At 46.7% G+C, this 25,907-nt stretch overlaps 1 protein-coding gene across 3 annotated transcripts in view; it reads right to left on the reverse strand.

Moving 5' to 3' along the window:
* Window positions 1-25,558, reverse strand: part of LOC122377477 (mevalonate kinase-like) — a 116,979-nt gene extending 91,421 nt beyond the window's left edge. The window contains exons 1-2 of one of the 3 annotated variants that reach the window (XM_043357535.1): window positions 25,540-25,558; window positions 15,344-15,437 (exon numbers count right to left, since the gene is read on the reverse strand). The gene's annotated coding sequence lies outside the window, so the exon portion shown is untranslated. Of the gene's footprint in view, window positions 1-15,343; window positions 15,440-25,385 lie in introns of all 3 variants that reach the window. The other 2 variants (XM_043357533.1, XM_043357534.1) reach the window with 2 other exon arrangements.
* Between the last annotated feature and the right edge of the window lie 349 nt (window positions 25,559-25,907).

Genomic DNA, 25,907 nt, shown 5'->3' on the forward strand with positions numbered 1-25,907 from the left:
CACATTGCGAAGTCCTGAAGTCCATGCTACTGAAAGCCCGATTTCAGGTGTTTGACCTGACCTTGACCCGACCTGTGACCTCAAAATTCGACTTTAAAGTACTCATCTGAAGCGTCTCGTCGCGTTCTTTCGTTTGCCGCCTCGTGCGTTTCGCTGCGCCTATTGGTTCTCGAGTTATCGGCTGGGGGCGTTTAACGCCCCCCCCCCCCAGCAAACGGTGGGTGGCGAAATACCCCAGCAACTGCCGGGTTAACCCTCGCCCGTATTGGTGTTTTGACAGCCGCGAACGTATAGCGGGGGGGGCGGGGGAGGGGGTCGTTGGACGTTGCCCTTACCGTTTCGCCCCTGATCGAGCTAGAGCTTCGCGGGAAAAAAACGAGCGTGTTGTCCGTGACGAGAGGAAGTCGATGATACCCAATTTTAAGGTCATAGGTCATCGAGTGACCTTCCAGGTCAGGTGAATGACCTGAAAATCGGGAAAATCGGGCATTGTTAGAACGTCGTAAAGGGTGGCTGCTATGGTTTTTTTCGGGGTGCTGATCGCGAATATCATGTTATTAATGATCATAGATGATGTCTTCATGCATTTACGCCAGGTCGGGTCAGGTCAGTTCCAGTGAGGTCAACCAGTGAGGCTTCTGCCGGGTATTCGTAGTAGGTAGCAACCGCCTCTGACAGCTTCGTAGCACGTAACAAAGGCACCAATACTACTTAGTAAATATTCAAAGGGTTGTTAACTTTGAATTCAGCTAAAAAACTAGTTAAGAAGCATGTAAAACTCGAAAAGGTGAACCGAGGTCATCAAAGGTCAATGATCTGACCTGACTTTCCGGTGACCTTGATACCCACCCTAATGCATGGGGCCAACATCACATCACATGTCTGAACGCTTGAAGCCACGAAAAGACTGCAAACGCGCGGCTAATGCGAGCCGACATACGCCGAATCGCGATTCCGGCCAAACATGGTCTCGAAAAGTAGGTCACAGGACAAAGGTCGTTAGGGTCAGGGTCATGAAATTTCCAAGATTGGTGTAAAATTGATTAACGTAAGGGAACAAAGTTTCGTCGCGATCGGCCGCTTTTTGCGCGAGTTATTCGCGAAAAACCGAGGCGGCGGGGGGGGGGTCCGTTCGACTCCCGCCCCTATACGGGCGAGGGTTGAGGGACAAGTTAACTTAGTCCGTACCAATCTAGTTGAAGAAAAATAGATTTTATTGCAACCGGTAACAACATTGGCAGCTGTGTCACGTGACATGTCAACCAGCGAGCCAGTCAGCGACCCGGAATAAGCCCACGTGTGGGGTCAGCGACATGCCTCATATCGCCCAGGCGCCCGGCCGCCCGCGTGCCTGCCGGGGGGATCCAGGGCGTCGCAAGTCCATCTACGACACGTCGCAAGTTACGACACATGTCCCGTCGCAAGTTGTGTCGTAGCGAAAAAGGAGGGATGTTGAGGAAAGAGGGGTTTGTCGGAGGATACGACAGAACGTAGCTCCGACGATGCTTAACCTGGCAGTTGCTGGGGTATTTCGCCACCCACCGTTTGCTGGGGGGGGGGCGTTAAACGCCCCCAGCCGATAACTCGAGAACCAATAGGCGCAGCGAAACGCACGAGGCGGCAAACGAAAGAACGCGACGAGACGCTTCAGATGAGTTCTTTAAAGTTGAATTTTGAGGTCACAGGTCGGGTCAAGGTCAGGTCAAACACCTGAAATCGGGCTTTCAGTAGCATGGACTTCAGGACTTCGCAATGGGCGCCTCTCGTCATAAACTCTGTCATAACGGTGCACAATCCATCATATAAGGCCTACAAGAGTGTCAGCTCCATGTAGGGGTCAGTCAAGCATAGGTCAGGGTCAAGGTCAGGTCAACCGGGCAGGCACATATCCACGAAAATGAAAACTGATATTCGCAGCCTGTGACACATGTTTTATGGGTAATTTGGGGCGTAGAACACGATGGTGGCATTCATTTTATCATATGTGTACGTGTTTGGCTAAAAAAGTTCAATTTAAGAAATACATGTATCATGGTCGTGAAGTAGTCACGAGAAATTGCCAAGATTCAGTTCAAGATTTTGGAAAATGCGGAACGATAATCAATAATCGAAGATTGCCATTTGATTTTTCATGGTATTGGCAGTCTAATGGCGTTTACGGCATGTCTGTATGTCTATTCTGTGATTTTATATGATTTTTTGAACATATGCCGTTTTTGGTCGAAAACTCAGAAATCATGACGTCACTAAAACCTCGATATCTCAAAAATTTTCCGACCCATTTTTTTTAAACTTTGTCACAATAAACTTCAATCAATTCCCTACAGGTACCCAAAATTTGGCGCGCCTGCGGCGCGCCGTTTTTATGCTATGGCCCGGCGAAAAAAGTGGGGGCGTTTAACGCCCCCCCCCCCAAGCAACTCGCGGGTTAAATACCCGCTTTACTCGAGAATTTAAAAGGCTACACGATCAGCTGATCCCGTAGTAAACGTCAGTAAGGTCGAAAACTCTATCACGCATAACGGAACATTCGCCTTTCTGGTTTGCAAGCTTATGAGACAGCCAGGTCAAGCATGTTCTCTGATTCTGAAGCTTTGTCTCAACGGGGTAACTTGTGATCGCTAACGCTCACGTGATTTGCCATAAAATTTGGGATCGATCACAGGAGATTCGTGGCTAAAGAGCATCTAGAAGCGATGCTTTACAAGAAATGAGTTCAGAGAGTTTAAAGTCACAGAGAGGTAAGAGAGTTGAAGTTGGAGGTCACAATTGGAGGTTACAGAGGTCATCTGGGACACGTCAGGTCACAGAAGTCAACTTGGGGACACATCAGGTCACAGAGGTCAACTTTGGGTCATCACAGAGCTCAATTGGAGGTCAACTGGGACACGTCAGGTCACAAGAGTCAGCTTGGGGTCATCAAAGAGCTCAATTGGAGGTCACGGAGGTCATCTGGGACACGTCAAGTCACAGAGGTCAACTTGGGGTCATCACAGAGCTCAATTGGAGGTCATATGGGTCATCTGGGATACGTCAGGTCACAGAGGTCAACTTGGGGGTTATCACAGAGCTCTATTGGAGGTCATGGGGGTCATCTGGGATACGTCAGGTCACAGAGGTCAACTAGGGGTCATCACAGAGCTCATTTGGAGGTCATCTGGGACACGTCAGGTCACAGAGGTCAGCTTGGGGTTAACAGAGAGGTCACTTAAAGGTCACAGAGGTCATATGGGACACGTCAGGTCACAGAGGTCAACTTGGGGTCATCACAGAGCTCAATTGGAGATCATCTGGGACACGTCAGGTCACAGAGGTCAGCACGGAGTCATGAGAGAGCTCAATTGGAGGTCATATGGGATACGTCAGGTCACAGAGGTCATATGGGACACGTCAGGTCACAGAGGTCAACTTGGGGTCATCACAGAGCTCAATTTGAGATCATCTGGGACACGTCAGGTCACAGAGGTCAGCTTGGGGTTATCAGAGGTCACTTAGAGGTCACAGAGGTCATATGGGACACGTCAGGTCACAGAGGTCAACTTGGGATCATCACAGAGCTCAATTTGAGATCATCTGGGACACGTCAGGTCACAAAGGTCAGCTTGGGGTTATCAGAGAGGTCACTTAGAGGTCACAGAGGTCATATGGGACACGTCAGGTCACAGAGGTCAACTTGGGGTCATCACAGAGCTCAATTTGAGATCATTTGGGACACGTCAGGTCACAGAGGTCAGCTCGGAGTCATGAGAGAGCTCAATTGGAGGTCATATAGGACTCGTCTGGTCACAGAGGTCGGCTTGGGGTCATCAGAGAGGTCACGTAGAGGTCACAGAGGTCATATGGGACACGTCAGGTCACAGAGGTCAACTTGGGGTCATCACAAAACTCGGAGGTCATCTGGGACACGTCAGGTCACAGAGGTCAGCTCGCAGTAATGAGAGAGCTCAATTGGAGGTCATAGAGGTCATCTGAGACACGGCAGATCACAGAGGTCAACTGGGGTCATCACAGAGCTCAATTGGAGTCATGGGGGCCATCTGGTACACGTCGTTTTTGGAATTGGGAGAATCTTTTGGGGGATGCCCCTCGCAACGTCCAAGACCACCTTTCTGGACTCGCCAGTAGTTGCTGAATGGTATAAGGCTACTTTATATCCCTGAATACCCCAATAAATGTGAATATAACATATAATGCACCATTTTTAACACTCGCTGGCACGGATTGAGGCCTCACAGATGACCCGTCGATTCAAGCTCTATAACTCGCGTTAGCGTCAACGGATTGTCACCAAATTTTTAGGATCTAAGTTCAAACTATTTTACACTTACCATGTAAATTTCGTGACCATGACCCGAATGACCTGTGACCTGTGACCTCTTCCTCAAAGCAAGGTTAACTTGCGACACAACTTACGACAGCTATTTTAAATTCGTAAGTTGTGTCGCAAATCAGGCAACTTGCGACAGACTTTACTACTTAAGTAACGCTACTCATCGATTGATCCCTCCAAAAACGACTTACTACACAACTTGCGACACGAGGCTTACGACGCTCTGGATCCCTCCAGCTACGTCGTACAAAAATGGTTTTAAGTCTGAAGATCGCGGGTAATAGCAGCTACATGTTATCGAAACTTGTAGATAAACACTCATTTTAACTAAATAAAAAAAAAACAGAACTACGTCGCGGAAATCGTCGGAAATTGTAACTTAAGGGTTCCTCGAAAATAAAAATTGCATTTTCTGAAGCCTTCTTCGTAGCGTCTCACAAAAATGCATATTGTAGATATTGTGCAGAGGAGTTGTGGGAAGTGATATACCTGTTTCTGCGTTGATTATGTCCTTGTACATCGTAAAATTTTAGAAAATAGGCTTACCGTCGGGTAGTTTCTGTTTGATAAAGCAACGAACACAGCGCATTGAGCATAGCAGATTGACCACCATGTGATGGATGGCAAACATTGTCGAAAGTTTCGCTCATTTTAGCGTTGATGGCATTATGCCAGCAAGCTTATTTTGGTATTTTTGAATGCCCCACGTAATTCTTAGTTTAAACGCATCGTTGTTGTATATTGTTGTCGGAGGTCACCAAAATGATTTTTGTCGCGCTAACTGCGGCCACCCGCCTATTGTGCGCCGGACGGCGGGGCGGTGACGTGGCCGGACTGGGACAGACCCGCCGCGCCGCGCCGCGCCGGGGATAGACGGCGCTGAGTCAGTCCCCGGCGGCGCAATGGCGGGGAACACCAGTGCCCCCTTGATATCTGAAAGGGGGCACCAATAGAGAAGTGCCCCTCCTCCCATTAAATTTCGTACAAACACAGATGTTTAAATGTTTGCTTAGATGTTTTTGTTTAGATGTTTGCTCAAAGATGTAGAAACAATGAACACTGAACAGGAGTCAGAGGAAGGAAAGTCGCTGTGTTTTAGTGTCCCCCACTTAACCCGCGCCCCGCTCGGCTATTCAGCCATACGCGCCCTGCTGGGGGGGGGGGGCAGATTCAGCCCCCCCCCCCCAGCGAGTTCCACCCTCCATTGTATGTGAACATCACATTGGAGCAGGATAAGTGCAGTGTGGAGAGGTGAGGGATACTGATTTCTAATCAAAGTAACCGAGAGACGGCAGCGGCCAGTTGCAACTCGGAAGACACAGACAGGAAAACAGCCAGCGTGATGCGACAGCCGCCCCCCCCCCCCCCCCCCCGCACTTAGCAGCAAAATCTTCGGTCTATTCCACATCGCACTCTGAAAATGTACGTCATTGCCGCGCTGGCTGCGTCGGCTGTAACGATAGTGGCAGCTGTAGGCCTGACAGCGGCGGTGGATACAGCAACGGCAACGGACCCACAACAGCGATGGGAGCGACGGCAGCGGACAGGAGCTGGGCGGACACAGCAGCTGCAGACACAATACCGCCAGTGAGCACGCTTGGCCGTCTCGATGCTGCTGTGTCTGTTACGCGCGAAGACGGTGGATTGCGGCATCCCATCGGTTATGATCGCCGAGTCACTGAAGAGAGGTGGCGAGTTGCGGAGAAAATGATCCATGTAATCTGGGAGGCACAATGCGCCCTATCGATCCTTAGGACTAACCGGCGATCCATTCTCGTCTTCGAGCACACTTCTCTGTACCTATATTGACGGTGCACCCGAGCGATCGGTAGGGGCAGCTCTAATTGGAACATATGCACTTCTGTAATTATTGGGCGCCAGAGCAGTGTGACTTTTCTCATCGGAGATCGTTCGTCTCGACGGAATACATACATAATCGACTCAGCTGGCAGTCACAGCGCTGCACCAGTCGGTGGTCGACTCGGTTCATTTACACTTTCATTTCATGGCCCTGAAATGGTCTCAACGAACCGATAAGGAAAACTCAGCATACAAACAAACAAGCAACTCAGGATACAGAACGGGTGGCCTGGATCTGGTTAACCCGGCAGGCGGTGGGCCTCCCGGCCACTTTCCGCGCGGTGGGGGGGGGGGATTTTTTTGCCCCCCCCCCGTATCTCCGAAACTACTGGACGGATCCGGAAAAATCAAACGGCGTTCGATAGCCCTGTCAAATTTGTCGAAGGAAACCAAATTTCATTGACCTCGGGGTCACCGATGACGTCACAGGTCAGGTCAAAGATAAAATGTTTCACCGTTCACGGGGCTTCTAGGGAAAGCGCTATAACACCGAGTAAAACGCATTTTGTCGAAAATCAGCGATAGGGCGTCAGTTGTCTAGTACATATGTTGCTGTCACTGGTCATACCAGGTCAGGTCACAGGTCAGGTCACCAAGGGTCACCACATGAACCCAACTTTACTAAGGTTGTGCGGTGCATGTTTTATGGCCAGTTTTTCATTTCCAACTCAATGGTGTTGGTTATAAGACCATCAGGTACGGTTTAGGTCACTTTCTGATGGAGGTCAGGTCAAGGTCAGGTAAAAAAAGGTCAAATTTCAAAGTTCATATTTTTGCATAAAATGGGTATTGATTCGATGCAGCTCGTCACGGGGAGTCTAATGGTGGTCTTTGTTTTGCGCTACGAGGTCTAGAATTGCTAAAAAATTGAGTTTGAAAATTTGACGTCATCAATTTTGAAGTTTTTTTCGCTATAACTTGGCCAAAAAAAGAGGTATCGATCTCAAATTTGGTATGTAGATAGAACGTGGTAGGGACTATCACATTTATTCCGGTTTTTCGAAATTCAAAAAACTTTTTAGATTTTTCGGCTATTATATTTAAAAAAAAATCTATTTTTTATTCTTGGGGGTCAAAATCCAAAAATTTCAAAAATCCGAGATAACAGTTTTGTAGCCCTCTTGATTTCACACCTTTTGATGTCTGAAACATTTTTCTGTATCTATTAACCCGGCAGTTGCTGGGGTGTTTCGCCACCCACCGTTTGCTGGGGGGGGGGGGCGTTAACCCTCGGCGGCCGGGGGGGGGGCGGGTGCCGCCCCCCCCATAGGGTTTTTTTCGCGATAGCTCCGAACACGCTGGCGATAGAGAGCTGAAACTTGGCATACCTGACCTTTGATCCAAGCCGCATCTTTTGACACCAACCGCATTTTTGGGTCAGGTCAGGTCACTGACCTATGACTTCATAAGTGAACCTCTGCACGGTCTTCAGATGTCGCAACTTCGCAACGCCCTCACTGCCAGAGGAGATGTCACAGGGAAATGAAACTTGCAGGATCTAGTATCCATTATGAGTCTCACAACTTGTATATCTCGGATTTTTCCTAAAGGTCATATGAGGTCAGGTCATTTTCGTGACCTCACCATTATAAGTCAATGGGGAAAAATGAAAACTGCTATTCTGGCGCCGGGAACGATCTCCAACTATCTCAAGCACACATAATCGTGATTTGATGCACTCCTTGCAAGGTTAGATGCGTCACTTTTGCAATGTTGACCTTCCGTGACGTCATTTATGACGTCATCAAGGTTATATTAGTTTTTCGTCAATAACTCCCGATCAAATTGAGCTAGCGAGTCAAGAAAGCCACCAATGGACTCAGGAAGACCTGCCGAATCGAATGATATGCGACATGACCTCTTTCGACCAACTTGGTGACCTGGGGGTGCTGACCTGACCTTGACCTGAGGTCAACACCCTAAGTTGACCTGACCCGAACAAAAAGTATATCATTCGACGCGCCTGAGCGAGGCAAACACGATGCTGCCAAAATCGCGGCTCTGCGGCCGTTTTTTGCGAAGTTATTCACCAAAAACTGAACCGTACCCTGGGGCACTTGACCTGTCCTCAGAGGTCACTGGTTGACCTAGGACCTTAAAATCGGGTACCAATCTCTGCGTCTCGTAACGGCGCACACGCTCGTTTTTTCCGCGAGGCGCTAGCTCCACCAGGGGCGAAACGGCGAGGGGGGGTCGTACCCCCCCCCCCCTCGGCCGGCGCGTATGTAGAAAACCAATAGGTCCGGCGAGGGTTAAACGCCCCCAGCCGATAACTCGAGAACCAATAGGCGCAGCGAAACGCACGAGCCGGCAAACGAAAGAACGCGACGAGACGCTTCAGATGAGTACTTTAAAGTTGAACTTTGAGGTCACAGGTCGGGTCAAGATCAGGTCAAACACCTGAAATCGGGCTTTCAGTGGCATGGACTTCAGGACTTCGCAATGGGCGCCTCTCGTCATAAACTCTGTCAAAACGGTGCACAATCCATCATATAAGGCCTACAAGAGTGTCAGCTTCATGTAGGGGTCAGTCAAGCATAGGTCAGGGTCAAGGTCAGGTCAACCGGGTAGGCAAATATCCACGAAAATCAAAACTGATATTCGCAGCCTGTGACACATGTTTTATGGGTAATTTGGGGCGTAGAACACGATGGTGACATTCATTTTATCATATGTGTACGTGTTTGGCTCAAAAAGTTCAATTTAAGAAATGCATGTATCATGGTCGTAAAGTAGTCACGAGAAATTGCCAAGATTCAGTTCAAGATTTTGGAAAATGCGGAACGATAATCAATAATCGAAGATAGGCATTTGATTGTTCATGGTATTGGCAGTCTAATGGCGTTTACGGCATGTCTGTATGTCTATTCTGTGATTTTATATGATTTTTTGAACATATGCCGTTTTTGGTCGGAAACTCAGAAATCATGACGTCACTAAAACCTCGATATCTCAAAAATTTTCCGACCGATTTTTTTGAAACTTTGTCACAATACACTTCATTCAATTCCCTACAGGCACACAAAATTTGGCGCGCCTGCGGCGTGCTGTTTTTATGCTATCGCCCGGCGAAAAAAGTGGGGGCGTTTAACGCCCCCCCCCCCCCAGCAACTCGCGGGTTAAGTTGTAGGCCTAACAGCTCTTCCCGCGAAACCTTTTTTTGGGTCGAAAATGGCAAAAATGACGTCACTCTGACGTCATTAGCGGCCAACCTATCATAGCCTTTGGAAACAATTTTGGTCACAATGTGCAATAGCTATTCACGGGAGGGTACTGAAAGTTTTGTGACGATCGGCGCAGCGATTCTCGAGATATATCGAAAAAAAAAACTAAAGGGGTGGGGGGCAAAAAATGCCCCCCCCCCCCCCCACCGCCTGGAATGTTAATGTGCCGGCCAACAACGGATTGTCTGTGGGTTCTGATTTCTCATTGCTTCCTGCACGCTCTGACGGCGGTGAGCATTGCCGTCAGAGTCCCAGCGTATACCCTCCGTGCCAGCATTAAAGGTAGTGTGCCACCTTTGAAAGATTTCCCATTTTATTTTTCCTAGGATAAGAAGCTTCTGTTTTTACCTAATATCGCAAAGAAAATCAAAAATGGGCCTGGAATAGTGCCTTTTTCGCCTAAAAGTTTATCGGTTTTTCGATATGTATAACAACTGTAGTGGGCTCACCTGCAAACAGGCGTCGGCAACAATCGCGAATGCGGCGCACATGTGACAATAAGCAAAGGTCATTGCTCAGGGTTACATGAGCAGAGTTAATACGCATTACAAACGGACTACAATGGTGAGCGAATAGGAAAATCCGTTCCTGATACGCATTTACTTGCTCATGTAACCCCGGTAATTATAGAGTTACGACGTACGGGAATGAGTTATCAGCTGTCTAATCGTAGACAACACAATGTCGAGCCTTAAACTGTAAGCCTGTATTGGTATTGTTTCTTTTATTTGGCTGTCGAACATTATTTATGGTTTGAAATATGATTTTATGTAAAATAATTGATATGAAAAAGCCGTCTCTTAAGTTATGACCCCATTTCACCACACGCAAGTGGCAGAAATGACAATGATCAGCTGACGCACTTTTCTTGGCCGAAGTCAGAGCGCGCGGCCCGACGCACCACCACCGCACCACAAAGTATGAGCAGAAGCCGCGCCCAAAGCCAGGGCCCCGGTAACGTGAGGTAGCCGAGTCGGGGCAGCGTGCGCTGACCCAAGCCGGGGCCGCAGCTTTGGGCGCGGTCTACCGCATCCCCGCGGGCAGCCCCGGGCTATCACATGACACCGGGAGGACGCGCGGCCCCGGCTTTGGCACATTGCCCCAAAAGACGGTAAATAACTTTTGAAAATACCTATCTCCAATTTTAGTGTTTTCTGGACCAAAATTTTGCAAGGAATCCGATGGTGTGGTCCATGAGATCCGAAAAATTTCCATTTTGGAGATAGCACCTATTTTTTGAAAAATAAATATTCGTCAGGCATAATAGTCAAATAAATTGAAAATATTATGAGTCAATTTTTGTAACAACACTAGAATGTGTCGAACATGAATTAGAGATATATTTTAGCTGAGATGATACTATATCTGCGCATACATGTACATGAACTAGTACATTAACCCTCGTCGGCCGAGAAGGGGTGGGGCGGGTGCCGCCTCATAGGGCTTTTCGCGATAGCTTAAAACTCGCTTAGGGTAGACAGCTGAAACTTGGTATACCTAATCTTTTATTCAAACTGGATCTTTTGACCTCAACTGCGTTTTCAGGTCAGGTCAGGTCACTGACCTATGACGTCATAAATAAACCTCTGCGAAGTCCTCAGATGTTGCAACTTTGCAACGCCCTCAGTGCCAGAGAAACTTTCACAGGAAGATGAAAGTTACAGGACGTAGTATCCTTCTGAGGTCTCACAACTTTTTTATCTCGGATTTAACCTAAATGTCACATGAGGTCAGGTCGGTCACGTGACCTCACCATTATAAGTCAATGGGGGAAATATTGAAACTGTTATTTTGGCGCCGGAAATGATCTAAAACTATACCAAGCACATGAAATCGTGGTTTCATGATCGGACCTTACAAAGAGTGCATGAAACCACGATTTCATGTGCTTGAGACAGTTTTTAGACAATTTCCGGCGTTAAATAACAGTTTTCATATTTCCCTCCATTGACTTATTATGGTGAGGTCACGTGACCGAACTGACCTCATGTGACATTTGGGAAAAATCTGAGACATACAATTTGTGAGACCTCTAAAGGATACTACGTCCTGTAAGTTTCATCTTCCTGTGAAAGTTCCTCTGGCACTGAGGGCGTTGCAAAGTTGCAACTTCTGAGGACCGTGCAGAGGTTCATTTATGACGTCATAGGTCAGTGACCTGACCTGACCTGAAAACGCAGTTGGTGTCAAAAGATCCAGCTTGAATAAAATATTAGGTATGCCAAGTTTCAGCTGTTTTCCCTCAGCGTGTTTTGAGCTATCGCGAAAAACCCCTATGAGGCGGCATCCGCCCCACCCCTTCTCGGCCGACAAGGGTTAATGTACTAATTCATGTACATGTATGAGCAGATATAGTATCACCTCAGCTAAAATATATCACTAATTCATGTTCGATACATTCTAGTGTTAGTATAAATATTCACTCATTATATTTTCAATTTATTTGACTTTTGTGCATGACGAATATTTACTTTTCAAAAAATAGGTGCTATCTCCAAAATGGAAATTTTTCAGATTTCAGGGACCACACCATCGGATTCCTCGCAAAATTTTGGTTCAGAAAACACTAAAATTGGAGATAGGTATTTTCAAAAGTTATTTACCGTCTGTTGGAGCAATGTGTTGGGTCAGCGCACGCTGCCCCGACTCGGCTACCTCACGTTACCGGGGCCCTGGCTTTGGGCGCGGTCTACCGCACCACCTAACAGGCGTGTTCGAAACCGCAGGAGATGATGATGAACGGGTTTATCGAAACTTGATTGGATGAGCCTATCGGTAATAGCGATTTCAGTGTGTGCATTTATTGTTCATAGTGGTGTGAAATGTGGTTGGGGTACGACCGACAACCCATCGGGGCGAATTTCGCACTGGGGTACTCAAAATTTGAAGAATTTAAGACGTTTCCATGAGTTTTGAAGGTATGGATAAGTTCTAAAAATCCGGTTCTCCTTATCTGGGCCATTAACTCCATACGGTCCAGGAAAGCTGGCACACTACCTTTAAGACCGAGCTCATCATCCGAGCCACACTGATGGTGCCATGCATACCCAAGGCCAATTAACAGACCTAAGGCAAGATACATTCAGTGCTTGATAACTCCAAAGTGGCACTCTAAACACTGGACGCTGGCGCACGGCTCAGCAGCACACTAAGAGCGGCGTCCCCTCAGAAATGGCACTAAGAACGAACGAGGGAACCCGGCTTCATCTGCGGTGTACTCGAGCCCACCGCGTTCCATCCGATAGAAGGCGTGTTGTTGCTCTCGCCGGGGAGGCAGACGAACTGCTCCAAGACATCGCACTGTTGAAGCTGGGGACTGGGGAGTCCGGTTCAGGCCGCCGCTGGAGCCTTAAGGTCTAGCTACACTATGCGGGATCCTAAGTCCGTGATCTGCGAGTTTGCGGGTTTTGCAGAAAATCGGTACGCAGGTCAAGTTCAGCTGATAGGAAATACACAGGGTCGGCTACACTGGGATCACGCAGATTCAGTCAAGGAAATCCCGGATGTTCAGTGCAGGAAATGCCGGATAGTCAGGACGGTCAGGATGTTCCGTACCGATATAAAGTTCAGAGCTACGGACTTTTTTTTGCAGAATCTGCGAGATTGCGTGATATGAGATAGTTGTTGGCGCACTTGGTGACGCACCGTATGAATCCATGTGACGTAATTAATAATTGTTTCTTTAATTTTCGTGTTTTTTATGTTTTAATAACAAAATAAACTAATTATTAATAAAATAGTATAGAAGATAGCAAACTTAAGCGTTTGTCGCGAAACCATTTATTAGTTGTTATTATTACGTCAGCATACAATAATTCACGGAAATTCTGGAAAATCGCAGAAACCGATGTCAAGGGAGTCTCGCAATCACGGATCTGCAGAACACGGACGTAATTTCCTGGACGGTCACGCATAGTGTAGCTTAGCCTTTACGTCGCAGCTGGAAAACGGACTGGCCTGCAGGATGGCACACGACCGACGGCACACACGACCGATTTTACAATATACATCATGCGAAGAGGGACACTATCAAATATCAACATATGGACGAGTCGGCAGCAGGGAGGCCAATGTGATGTATATAGATAATTAATTACTCCGAGCCAGCCAGAGGAGCAGATCGTTCTATTGCCTGAAGTCTACTCTCGATCCGACCACTACTCGACGGAACCCTTTCCTGGCTGTAATCATAGTTTTGATAACCCGACCGGCCACTGGTATAAGGCAAGGATGCGAATTCTGCGGCATGACAGCTGCTACTCGTGACTTTGCGGGGTCAGCCTCAATGCTATAGGCAGTACACAATGTATTGTCCAGCAGACCTACAACACGGCGACGTGGTGGCTCCGGTTTTCTGCCCCTATGCTAGAGCCGATTGACTGCGTGCCGGCGCTGACCGGGGTCAACAGGAACAACCAAGCAATCGATAAACTATCTGGCTCACACATCCAGACTCCTAATATGCTTGTGAGGTGGTCGAATTAATAGTAAACTGTAATATTTGAGCATTTATTTCCATATTGTAGACTCCATATAATACCCAACGCGATCGCAGCGACATCTATGAAAGCTACAGTACAAATGCCGGTCAGCAAACCAGAAGCACTTAATGCTTAACTGGCACGCCACTCCCAAAATTAGGGCAAAAATACATAAGAATGTCATAGTCAAGCTGTTGAAGTGCAAAAAAAGTGTTTATATCAAAATAATTTGCTTGAATTTATACGGCCTTGGCTTGAATGAAGAAGCCATCAATTAGTTGCACATTTCGCCAAGAGGTGGCGCTGTAGTCGCGGACATGGCCACAATCAACTGCTTCTAGCCTTCCAAATATCGATCTTTAAAGGAAATTTTCTTTACTTCTTAAAAAGCTGAAACTCTGCTTGAGGCTCATGATGAATTTTCTGTAATTATCGCTGACGAAGCTCCAGGAGCGAAATATTCGATAACTTTAAATATAACTTTTTGGCTCCTATTTCTGATTTATATTATGAGGTTACTGGTTATTCTTATATTATTATTATGAAATTTTCTTTACAGTTAGTAGGGCATATTTTAAGGCACTTACTGCGTCCCATTCTGGGACGTAGCCCCTGCTGATTTGACCCACTGCGTCCCTGCCCTGTGCCCTGTCCGGTTCCCTGACCTGTGCCCTGCTGTGTGCCCTGACCTGTACCTTCCCTCTAAAATGTCCTGTGCCATGCCCTGTAACCTGCCGTGCCCTACTTTCTGCCCTCCTCAGTGCCCTAATGGTGTGTGGCCGGGGGGGGGGGGGCAGGGAAGAGTTGTGAGTTGTGACGAAACGATGATTGATGAAGTGATGAAGTGGCGAGATGTTGTGTAATGTGGTGTATGTTATACGCCTGCAATGTGTCGCTGTTTTGTGCCAGCTTCACACACAAAAGTTACGGAGAAAAGCGGAAAGGTGGCACGCATTTTGACAGACTGTGCAAATGTGCAACCAGGCATGGGCTCCAGAAGCTCTTGTACTGCAAATCTATTATGTCTTTATGAATACCCATTTTGATTTTCGGGGATATGTTTTTGCCGGATTGACCTGACCTTGTCTCTGACCTGACCTATGCTTGACCGACCCCTACATGGATCTGACATTCGTGTAGCACTTATATGACGGGTTGTGCTCACTGCACAGTCTTGACAGAGTTTATGACGAGAGACCTCCAGTAAGAGGTTATAAAGTCCACGCTACTGAAAGCCCGATTTCAGGTGTTTGACCTGACATTGGTCCCTCCCCAGCAAACCGGCGCGGCGAGTGGCGACGTATCCTGCAGCAACTGCCTTGTCAGCTGCTGGTATGCCTACTAGGCGCGATGTAGATTGTCCAATGCCGAGGACAGCGCCAGCCACCCCGTGTCGCCCGGCTTAGCATGTGGCCAGGCCCGTGTGCAGCTGCGCGCGGCCTACTCACCACGTGAGCTGCCTCCAGTCCGGCGATCAGTCTGTCCCGCAGATACTTCTCCGTGTACGGCATCTTAGCCGGGCGGCGACTTCAGCAGCAACGTCTGTAACGGCACAGCCACCGGCTCAGCAGCTGCACCACTTACTCACCTGTCCGTAAGCGAGAGGCGTGACGCTTCATAAAATAACCGCTCGTAACGTCTGCAGCATCACTGGCATAGCAATTCATGTGAGAAAAAAAAACTACAGAAACGCAAAATAGGTACCCATAACCAATGTATCTGGCAACAAACAACAGTAAAAACAATGTCACAATATCTGCATATTGCTAGTCAATGCAACTGTTATCCAACAGTCGTCCATCAAGACAGCTTTAACCCACGTCCCGTTGAGGTCTGGCGAGGGGCGTTCAAGAAGTTCTCGGCCCAACCATGACGGAGTTGGAATTTCGGGCTACAACGCGGTGTGTTCAATGATGTGTTGTTGGGATGTCCACTTACGTAGCCATTAACCAATCTGCCCTGTGATTGGTTCAGGCTGCTAATTAATCGTAACATAGTTTGCCATTTCCCGGTCAGAATGGGCGACGCCCAGAAGAGAGCAGTGATTTGGTTCATGTATTGCAGAAAAATGCACCAAACGTTATTCACAAAAAGCTAGTGCCAACACATGTTGAGGTTTGTCTTTCTTACAGTAGCGTCAACAAGTGGGCATCTCTGTTCAATTTTGGTCAACAGATCATTAAAGGAAAAGGGCCACCTTCGTGAAATATGAAGATATCGTTGTTTTTCATTTTGACATTATTATTTTTCATTTTCTTTTTAAAACTGGTGCCAGAAGTGCACAATTCGCGAAAAAGTATTTAAAACTATTTAACATATTGGTACTATGTTGATACTCTCTACGGCACCTACTGTATGATGGCATAGCGATGACGTCACACTCAAGCCAATCAGCGTACAGAAGACAGACTCGTCGGATTGTGTCAGATAAGCTGATTGGTTAAAGCTGAGCTGATTGGAGCTGATTGGTAAAAAACCAAAGCCTCGCCGCGGGTGGCTGTATTACAGGGTAAGGACGCATTCCTGGGATAAGGACGCATTCCTCTTTTAAAATTGCCGATACCTACGAATGGAAGCCGAAATCGGCCGTAAGGATATAGACTGGTCAGGTGGGTTTTCGGACACGGGCTACAAGATGGCTATCTCAGTTTCAATCCCCATGTTAAAGGTGGCCCTTTTCCTTTAATGGTCACCCCCGCAGTGGCCAGCCATCAACAGCATTGACTCAAGAAAATATGAAAAAATAAGCACTTCTTTGTGAAAAATGACAAATGTTCTGGTTTGGAACAGCGCAGCAGAAGCGGAGGTGTCTATCAGGTTCCTCAAAGCCATTCTTCAACAGCGTATTAATATGTTTAAGATCTCTGCAAGATGCATCCCCGTTTGCTGACTCCAGAGGAAAGGCAAACTCGAAAGGCGGCGTAACGCGAAAATTTTGGTCCCTATATCGAAGATCCAAAAGAGGTCATTGAACTACTTGTTACTGTGGAGGGATTGTGGGTGTCACACGTTGACCCCAAGGGCGTGACCGAGTTGCACAAGTGGAAGCACACTGAGTAAAGGCCACCAAATGTGTGTGACGTGTTGAAGTCAGTCGGCAAGGTGACAGTGGTTGCATTTAGGGATGCTGACGGGGCTCTGCTCGTCAACTTCCTAAAACAGAAGCGCACAATTGATGATGAATACTACACCTCCCTTCGATAACAGTAGCGAGCAGCAGATATCGAGGAGAGACTAGGGAAGCTGACTAAAAGTGTGCGCCTGATCCAGGACCATGCACCAGCACACATGAACAGGGTAACAATCAGCGAAGCAGTAAGCTGTGGCTTCGAGTTGTTGTCACAGCCACTTTTTTCTCCGTACCTTGCACCCACTGGTTGCCACCTCTTCCCCAACACAAGGAAATTGCTTAGCAATGGCAACTTCGCTGACAGCAAGGAGACAAAAGCAGCCGTCTTGGACGTGCCAGATGGGTCCAAAACCAACTTGGCTATGGAGACCCTGGGGCCTCTCGCGAAGCGCTGCGCGAAATGCTTTTGTCTTAACGCTGGTTATTTGACTAAATGAACATTTTTGGTCTAATAAGTCGACGTCGTATCTCTGCTCCTTCATGGTCAGGCCGAGAACTTTTTGAACGCCCCTCGTGTCCTGCCTGGGGGCAAGAGGGACAAAGGGCTCTCGTCGTATCTTCAGAACCAATATTCGGACCACAAAATGCAAACGGCGTTAAAAGCAGGGGTGGAGATCTGTCAAAATTTCAGGGGGGGTCCAGGCCGGGCAGATGGAGGCGGGCTGGATGCAGTACCATTGACTTACATAGCAGTAATTCGTTTTCAGGGGGGTCCTGACCCCCCCCCGACCCCCCCGAGATCTCCACCTCTGTTAAAAAGACCTCATCCAGTACACAATGCACATTATTCAGTCTCGATTACCTACCTCGATACAGGGTTGCAGGGGGTGGCAAAACTGGTTTTTGACAGTAATAAACTCAACGTGATTTTTAATTTTCTATACACCTGCGTAATAATTCAGCATATTTTTCGGAAACGTTTTTCGTTCAATAGATGATTGCACAATCCAGTCGGGTGAAAAATATTGGCCTGTCGGAGCCGCGATGTGGCGTCGCGCCAGCCGTCAGCCGTCTGGCGTCATGGGGTGTTGCGTGTGTCGGCGAGATTCTCTTGTGAACATTTTCGGTATTGTATACCTATAACTGGTTGATGGGCATCGGAGCCTGTTTTTTATTATTGCCTATCGATTTATTTATCAAATATTCCCTTTGACAGACCAATGGAATGAATAACCCTATCTCTTCATAAAATGAGATTTTTCATCGTCGACGAAACAGCGCGGGACGTTTAGTCGGTTCGAGCAAAATGTATCGTAAATGAAAAAAAAATCGGTGACAAATACCATATTCAAGTAACACATTTCCAAAATCTAATGCATGAACTCCGAAAAGAAGTTCGCGAAATAGTCCCACATTTTGATCAGAAGCCCCTCCAATTCAATGGATTCAGTAGTGACTAGTTCAGTAGTATTCAATGGCAATGGCTTCAGAAGTATTAAATGTCTCAATTTGTTTTTTTAAAAAGTTAGGTAATGTTTGGCATTGATTCATAGTGTGAAACCACCCAACCTTTAGCTGGTTTAGAGGTTTACACTGATAATTACTTGATGATAAAATTTCCCGATTTCCATATGTTTCTTTTATCACAGAGTGAATATTGATATTACTGTTCATTGCTCTGGTAAAGATTAACAAAAAGACGTATATTGAGACGTATTATAGCTATTTTCTTCAGCGCTTAAATATGTAATCTTTCTCCTTTCTGTATATTTCAATCCCTGATGACGAAGACGAGAGGTCTTTGAAACCGGTTGGATTTATTAAAATATGCTGCTCTGTGCCTCAATATACGTCTTTTTGATAAAATTTCCCTTTCTTCTTTAACCCTCGCCCGTATTGGTGTTTTGCCAGCCGCGAGAGTAGGTAAAAAGGGAAGGGGTTCCGTTGCACCCGGCACCCCCCCCCCCCTTGCCGTTTGGGCCCTGATCGAGCTACAGCTTCGTGGAAAAAACGAGCGTTTTCCGTGACGAGAGGAAGCCGATGGTACACTCGGGGGCAGATTGATGTTCCACCACTCCCTACCCATCGGGCTCCCATGGCTCAGCACTGGCTGCTGCCAGTGGCAGCACTGGCAGCACTGGCACTGGCAGGCAGTGCTGAGCAGTGCTAAGGGCAGGCAACACTGGCAGCGGCCAGTGCTGAGCCATGGGAGCCCGATGGGTGGGGAGTGGTGGAACATCAATCTGCATCCGAGTGTACCCAACTTTAAGGTCCTAGGTCATTTTGACCTTCCAGGTCAGGTCAATGACCCAAAAGTCGGGAAAATCGAGTACTGTTAAAGGGACCCTCCCACCTTCAAAAAAGTTAATGAATTGGCATGAAAGTGATGTCGCTCGGTTCAGAAAGAGCAAAAACGAATATCTACCAAATCTCATCGAAAAATATTCACCGGTTTTCAAGATATTATACTTTTACTTTTGTTAACTTTTTGGGATCTCCGCTGTTCCTAGCGACTTTATTTGAAAGTGCGGCATTTGTTGCGCGCAAAGCAGCATATACCACCGCGTGCTACAAAACGTTTTAGTCAAACATTTAAAAATCGTTAGATATCTGCGCTGACGTCACACATTCAGAGGGGTATTCCTATGCATTAGCCCCTCTGAATCAAAATGCTGCAATTTTGAAATTCAATATTTCCGATTTAAGGCATTTCTCGATGTTGTGAGTGCCGAAACCGGTAATTGTGAGCCAGGGACCCCATTTTGGCTATCTCAACTCAAATCTAATGTTAAGATGGGAGGGTCCCTTTAAAAAGTCGTAAAGGGTGGCTGCTATGGGTTTTTCGGGGTGCTGATAACGAATATCACGTAAGTTTTGATCACAGATGATGTCTTCATGCATTTAGGCCAGGTTGGGTCAGGTCAGGTCAGGTCAACCAGTAGGTGTCCTGCCGGGTATTCCGGGTGTTGGTCCCACCCTAACGCATGGGACAAACATCATATCTAATGTCTGAACGCTTAAAACCACGAAAAGACTGCAAACGCGCGGCTAATGCGAGCCGACATAGGGGAGGATGGGGTAATTTGGCAGTTTTTTTTTAGGAAGCGCTGTAGCTCGAAATTGGCGACATAACTATTTCTGCACTCTCCCAACGCTGGCAGTTGTAGCATTCATTTTACTTTCTTGTACAGTAAACTGAAAATGATACAGAAACTAGGTACAGTGGAATCCGCTTAATAAATCCAGCTTGGTGACAAGGTGTTTTGGATTTATTAAGCGGTAGCTTTATTAACCAGAGTCAGATATTTTCATTAAAAAAGCATGTATTGCAGCTACATGTTCCGTTCCCGTGAAATATAAGGGTATAGGCTAGCATTCCTAAATCCTAATTACCGTAAAATGGGGTGTTAAAGGGACAGTATCACCATTTTGATGAAATTTGACATTGCATAGGCCCCACCTTTCTGGTCCGGGAACTGAAGACCGATCCTCGAAGCTCCACACCGTTATCTCGCTATCGCCGCTCAAAGTACGAAAGGTGTACCACACTTTGAATCGTGCTTCACTATCTTCACTGTTTAAATGTTTGCGCCGTTTTGAATTGACCGCCAGTAATAAAACTTTTACCCTGGTCACTTTATCAAATTTTATAAAGCCAAAACGTTTTTCGCACTTATTCATCACCGTTAAATTCATTAAATAGTCGTAGGCAATTTCCGCTGTTTCCTTCGGATTCTAGCGGCTCAACAAAGGAATTCCTCCAGCTTGAATCACAATCTCCCTCCAATGTATGACGTTTATCACGTGATTGTCACGTGATATTTTCTCCCATTGTCAATTGTCACGTCCAATTGTCACTCCCTCCAATTGTCACGTTATATTTTTATAGGCAATACCTAAGGCTACCTCTCACTAAGGACAACTCAATCAGAAGAACGACCGCGTAAGCGTAGCGTCAATAATGTATTATCTGCGCCAGTTCTGTAGTAATTTTGCATGCTTCCAAACTGGCGGCTAGCTTGTATAGTGGTGGTTCGCTCATGAAAATGAATCATGAAAATGAAATGTGGTTGCAATATTTTTCACCGAGTTCGGTCCTCAAACTATGTTTTTCTGATTCAGAAAAATAAGAAATGCTAGTAAAAAAAAATCAGCTCCATACATGGATTTTTTTTTCGATGATACTGTCCCTTTAAGGGACAGTGGGGTGATAAGGGACAGTTGAGTGGGAAAAACTTTGAGTCATGTTAAGTTCCTAATTTGAGAAGGTTAAATAAAAACTTGAGTGTGGTAGTTGACACTGTTTTGTTCTTGACTATAGGACAAAATGGCATGGTTTCTCATGGAAGTGATTTGGTTCAAAAATGGTTTTGAAAATCACGCTAAATTTTCACAAAATTGAGACATCTCCAAAAACTCTGTGTGTACCACATAAACTAGTGGGTGTACAGGTAAAATGAATGCATAGGTGTAATGTCACATGTATTGCACATATTTCCTGAAAAACGTATACAAATCCACCCATTCATTCATCATCCTCTTCCTCTTTTCCGGACACATGAATATTTTGAGGTGGATTTGGGGTGCTAAGGGACAGGGAAGAAAAAATAAAAAATAATATCTAAATATAATTTCATAAAGTTTTCTTTCAGTAGGCATAGAAAACACCAAATTCCACATAAAATATTGGCAAGTTCATGCTTTTATCTCTAACACATCTTAAGTTATATAATAAAACACCTCAAAACTCCCCTAACACTCTTTTACAATGATGGGTCAATGAAGACTGATGTAGGTTAATGTGATGTCATCATCAAAAGGCCAAAACAATGAGGGCAACATAATGACAAGTGACTAGCTTCAAAATGGGTTTTTGTTGATGACAGAAGGGTACTTTTTGGTTCTGTTTACCATATAATTAGCACATTTTCCAGAAGCGTAAACTGCATATCATGTAATTGGCTAAAAAGGCCATTAGTGGTGAATAAACCTGACTTGTTTTGTGACAGAATATGAAAAAACATTTCAATAAATAAATTGTGTGCCCTTTCACACCCCAACTGTGGGCATATGATGACCATTTCTTGGAATGATATACAGGCACGTACCCAGGATTTCGCCCAGGAGGGGGCCACCTGCTGTCGAAGGGGCCCCCCACAGTGTATAGGGCCCCCCAGGTTCCCCGGGGGCCCCCGGGAGTCATGAAGAACCTTTCGATGGTGGGGGGGGGGGCATAGTGGGTCCTGTCTCTCCTGCAGACGTAGGTGAGAAAACGCCACGTGTGTGGGAAAACGCAATTCAGTTCTTTACAACCTAATGTAGCATTTGGTTGTGATTTCTCACGTTCAACTTCATCAAAGTCAATTAAAACGGTCTCTGTAACGGTCTAAGCCTTGAGAAAATGTGGAAAATTGGAAAGTAAAAATATTTTTGCTTGAGGAGTGTGCATGAAACGCACGGCATTTTATGAGCGAGCGCCTCAATTACTGAACATCCTCCAATTCCGGATATGTAGGTATATAATATAATAGTGGGGAATAAATGTCTCGTTATCGGAATTCCACTATCTGGCAACTAGCCGTATGTAAACGCGGCTATTATATGTTTCACTAGGAAACGAGCGCAATACTTTTAGCCAGAAAATAAATGCTTGGGTAATTCTGGGACACTCTGTATTAATTGGAGGAATAGGACTTAGGAGGAAATGCGATTGCAAATCGACCCACATCCCTGTGTTAGCCAATGACGCCTTTGGGGCCAAGGTTGGGGGGTATTCAGTTTAGCCTTTTTGTTTTTCTGTGATATCTCCGGCACCGTGAAAGATATTGGCTCCTTCAGATGAGTGCCTACTCCAGTCACTACTTATATCCAGTAGCCAGTAGCCACTCAGATGATTTGGGATCAATCAGGTGATAAGCGTACTTTCAGACGACCAGGGGCCCCCAGTCGACCAGGGGTTCCCAGGCGACCAGGTCCTCCAGATGACTAGGGGCCCCACTGCCCCAGGCGACCAGGGCCCTCCAGGCGACCAAGGGCCAATGCGATCAGGTCCCCAAAGCGGTCAGGGGCCCCCAGGCGACCAGGGGGCCCCATGCGAACAGGGGGCCCCATGCGACCAGGCCCCCGGCTACCAGGGGCCCCCAGGCGACCAGGGGCCCTCTAGGTGACCAGCGGCCCTCAGGCAATCAGGGGCCCCCAGGCGACCAGGGGATCCCAGGCTACCAGGGGCCCAAGGCGACCAGGGTCCCCCAGGCGACTAGGGGCGACCGGGGGCCCCAGGCAACCAGGGGCCCCATGCGACCAGGCCCCCCGGCTACCGGCCTAGTCGCCTCCTCTGAAGGCGACTAGGTACCCCCAGGCGATCAGGGGCCTCAATATCATGCAACCAGAGGCCCCCCATGCGACTAGGGCCCCCTAGGCGACTAGGGGCCACAGACTATCAGGGGCACATACGACCAGGCCCCCGGCTATCAGGGCCCCCTAGGCAACTAGGGGCCCCAGTCGATCAGGGGCCTCATGCGACCAGAGGCCCCCCATGCGACCAGGGCCCCCTAGGCGACTAGGGGCCACAGGCTATCAGGGGCCCCCATGAGACCAGGCCCCCAGCTACCAGAGGCCCCCTAGGCGACCAGGGGCCCAGGAAACTGGGGGCCCTTGGATGACTGCAGGGGCCCCTCGGGTACCCAGGGCACATAAATGAAACTTTAATATCAATTTTCTTCCGAGTAAAAGACGTTTTATCCAGTGTTTAAAAAATATCCTGGGGCCTGAGGGGCCCCCTGAGCGCCTTCGGCGCTCAGGGGGGCCTTGGCCCCCGTGGCCCCCCCTTGGGTACGTCACTGATGATATAGGTGTCCCTTAAGACCCCACATTGGGGTGCTAAGGGACAGTGATGTAAAATAATAAAAAATAATATGCATGTATATATTTTTAAAACTTTAATGTAGCAGGCATGTAAAGCACCAAATTCCACATAAAATGCTGACAACTTGATGCTTCTATCTCCAACCCTTCTTGAGTTATATAACAAAACACCTCAAAACTGTCCCTTAACACCCCGTTTTACGGTACCTTACATAAGCCAATGAAAGTGAATTTTTGTAATGAGCCTAATTTATAAAGCCGTGCATTTCAGGGTTGGATATCCCCCAACCCTGCGACTGTAGTGGAGCCCCTGAAAGTGACCAGCGCACACTGCACAGCTGTCACACCAATCAAGTCAACATATCTATTAGAGATGCCACTTTTGAACCTGCGAACCCGCTTTCTGCGGGTTTTCAAAACCCGCAAGGTTTTTGGAGGGTTCAAGAAGCAAAGCCTAGTCGTGTGGCGGGTATTTGGCAGTCAGATCTTAGAACCTATAAAATATTTTTTTATTTAATTTTTTATGCAAAACACAATGCCAGATTGCCAGGTGCATTTGCTCAGGTTAACAATACAATATTCATCAGAGGCCAGTTTTATCAACACAAAAATAGCCGCCTGCTGGAATTTTTTGCCTAAAGACTGCTTCACATACGGAGTGTAAACATGATGGACACGTAAATGGATAGGGCTGTACCGCTCATGCTCTGTATGTGAAGTAACCTTAAGACAAAAAATCCAGCAGCCGCCTATTTTTCTGTTGGTAAAACTGGCCTCAGAACAACTTTTAAAACAGAACCAAATAGAAAAATATATCAAGGAAGCACATTTCCAATGCAAAACTGAAAACAACCAGCAATAGCATCCACAGTCTAGCAATGACCAAACCAGTGGTACAAGCAACAAACTACAAAGCATAAATAAATGCTGATGAAAGGATTCCATAAAACATAAAAGAACCTGAAAACAAGCTTATAGGAAGCTGAACTGAAGTCTATGTGCAGTGTGCACTAGGTATACATGGAAGAACCCAGACTTAAAGGGACCCTCCCACCCTCAAAAAAGTTAATGAATTGGCACGAAAGTGATGTCGCTCGGTTCAGAAAGAGCGAAAACGAATATCTACCAAATTTCATCGAAAAATATTCACCGGTTTTCAAGATATTAGACCTTTACTTTTGTTTACTTTTTGGGATCTCCGCTGTTCCTAGCGACTTTATTTGAAAGTGCGGCATTTGTTGCGCGCAAAGCAGCATATACCACCGCGTGCTACCAAACGTTTTAGTAAAAGATTTAAAAATCGTTAGATCTCCGCTGACGTCACAAATTCTAAGGGGGCATACCAATGCACTAGCCCCTTAGAATCCGAAAACTGCAAGTTTGAAATTCCATATCTCCGAATTAAAGCATTTGTCGATGTTGTGAGTGCCCAAACCTGTATTTGCAGGCCATGGCCACCAATTTGGCTATCTCAACTCAAAACTAATGTTAAGGTGGGAGTGTCCCTTTAAATGAGATGTTGAAATCAGAGCAAATGCCACATCAGCCCACATGTTACTTTATTTGCGTCTGTTCGGCATAAAAAGAGCTATCAGCTAAACAAAGTGTGATGCAAATTCATTGATTATCCAATTTTTTGTTCTGTCCCACCCCACATTACGAAAATAACACAATTACCCTTACAAATACATAATCAAAATATTGACTGACATGGGCCCAAACATCACGCATTACAATACTGGCGCACTTCCGACATTCTGACAAGGATTGCTATTTGACCGCGTCAATTTTGGTCTCTGAGGCGAAGGAAAGTTGTTATTGATGACGTAATAATAATTTTTGATTTTTGAATACTTCAAAATAGCAGTTATACATGTTACAAAACCACGGAGCTGGTCGCATTTATTTCTTTTGTCTTTTTACGTCCTAATCATTTGTATGCCGAGAGAGGACCAGCCGGTGATCATTACCAAGACCAGGGCTGCGGAGTCGGAGTCGGAGTCGGAGTTGGAGTCGGTCGGAGTCGACAGTTCTTCCCGGAGTCCGAGTCGGAGTCGGAGTCGCCAAAATCTTACCGA

Source organism: Amphibalanus amphitrite, unplaced genomic scaffold (genome assembly GCF_019059575.1).
Source record: "Amphibalanus amphitrite isolate SeventyFive unplaced genomic scaffold, NRLGWU_Aamphi_draft 000045F_arrow, whole genome shotgun sequence".
Taxonomy (NCBI): Eukaryota; Metazoa; Arthropoda; class Thecostraca; order Balanomorpha; family Balanidae; genus Amphibalanus; species Amphibalanus amphitrite.